The sequence below is a fragment of the Dendroctonus ponderosae genome, unplaced genomic scaffold (genome assembly GCF_020466585.1).
Source record: "Dendroctonus ponderosae isolate FM_Combo_2020 unplaced genomic scaffold, Dpon_F_20191213v2 Dpon_F_20191213_5, whole genome shotgun sequence".
Classification (NCBI taxonomy): Eukaryota; Metazoa; Arthropoda; class Insecta; order Coleoptera; family Curculionidae; genus Dendroctonus; species Dendroctonus ponderosae.
The window spans coordinates 11,506,895-11,509,007 of NW_026018715.1; the positions used below are offsets into that span (position 1 = coordinate 11,506,895).

General features: G+C 33.6%; 1 protein-coding gene across 2 annotated transcripts in view; it reads left to right on the plus strand.

Moving 5' to 3' along the window:
• LOC109545393 (calmodulin-binding transcription activator 2) overlaps positions 1–2,113 on the plus strand; it is a 70,515-nt gene that overhangs the window by 49,432 nt on the left and 18,970 nt on the right. The window lies entirely within an intron of this gene.

The following is a 2,113-nucleotide window of genomic DNA, read 5'->3' on the forward strand; positions in this document are numbered from 1 at the left end:
AACTGATGATGGTGGAAAAATACACCGAAACGTATTTTGATTGATAAATAGAGACAATAAATGACTGAAACCCAGGAATGAATTTGATTTGGAATTAAAACACAGTCAGGAAAGTATAAACAATTAATTTTTACTTTTTATATATACAGGGTTATTCACGCTATAGGGCACGGACGTTTCCGGCTAGCCCATTTGTTTTTTGCAAAGCATTATTTGATGAATCCACAGACGCCTATCGGGTGCACATTTTAAAAATATTTTTGTAATGTACAGAGTGTCCCAAAAGCCCTAAAAGTATTAAAGTTGTGTTTTTCTAAATGAAATACCCTATATATTATTGCATATTATTATTTTTGGATTCTCTAAGCAAAATAAGTGTTTGTTTTACTAAGATTTATAATGTCTAAATCTAAAGGTTTTTTAAGTAATTCGAATTTTATCAAAATCTAATATTATTTTCATGTGTCAAATACTTTAGAATTATTTAAGTTATGTACACGTAATTCGTAGTGTAGTGTTACAAGAAATCATATTTTATATCCCAATGATAATAAACTTACCATTTTATGCAGGGTGTCCACAAATTTATACTAATCAAGTTATTATAATTAAGTGGCTATAACTTGATTAATTTAAATACAACCCTATATTTTTTAGCTTACCAGGAAATGCAGTTTTTAATTACCTATCGAATGGTACTAGGATGTTTATAACTAAGTTTTTGCCCTTTTACAAAATACATCAAATAATGGTTCTGTGCACCATTTGGTGTTTTTTTTATTAAAAGGTTAAATAACATATCAACAATAACACAAAACAAAGGCAAATTATTTATAATAAATGTTCCAAATGTTGACCGTCAATTTCCAGGCACTTGTAAATTCTTTTTTCAAAACAACTGCTAACTCTGGACAACATTTGCGGAGTTATAGTTTTAAAAGCATCTCTTATGCGTGTTTTTAAATCGTGTGAAGTTGTCGGAAGCGTATGGTAGACAATTCCTTTTATGTACCCCACTAAAAGAAATCTAGTAGAGTTAAGTCCGGAGATCTGGGGGGCCAATTTTCAAACCCATTTCTGCCAATCCACCTGTTTTGAAAGCTGACATTTAAAAATTGCCGAACTTCGCAGTGATAATGAGGCGGAGCTCCATCCAATTGAAGCCACATGTTTATTCATCAAACCATTTAAATGTCCTTCAAAGAAATAGGGTCCAATTAAATATTTTCCTAGTATTCCACCCCACACATTAACTGACCACCTATTTTAATTTTTTATGACCCTGTATGCGCGCGGATTCGTATCAGAATATTAATGAAAGTTATGTCTTTCACGAGACCATTGTTATGAAAAGTACATTCATCAGTAAATAACACATTTTCGAAAAACTTTGAATTTTCTTTCACGAATTTGCGGATCTGCGATTAGTTCAGGGGAAATGCTGCAGTAACATAGCAGAAGCTGAAAGAACTCACGCCAACAAAGGGTAAGGAGAGTGGTTCCAGGAAAATAGTGGACGACAATCGATGTTTGGGTTCCAAGCACAGAGGAACAAGTATTGGATATAATCGAATCAGGGTCTTCCAGGGGCACTCAGAGCACAATAACACTTTAACACAATAACTGACACTTTCCCAGCACCAAATAAATACCGAGGAAGGGCTACATTCCTACCACGTTTGTACGATACACACAGCACAAGGAGATACAAATGGAGCACGAGTTAATTAACTGAATACGAGAAGCTGCTTGATAAGAGTGGATAATAAGGAGATTACACAGGCACTAGCTTGTCTGGAGTTAACCATTCAAAAGTTTGGTGTTGTATGGATTATTTATGTAAACACCAAAGCCCGCAGAATTCGAGGTCATGAGAACAGGTTGACATTTCGAAATAGGTTCCGTCATCCAATAATTCCTGTTGAATTTACCGTTTATCCTTGTCTATCTTATTGTCACTCTCTATTTATCCATGGATACCAGAATTTTAAATAATTACTAAACAACAGGTATTTGCGCAATGTTAATTAGGCGGATTACTTTGAAAAACATTGCTGCCGTATCTCTGATATAGTTTTTTCCAAAATTCTCAGTTTTTAATAACAATTAATTT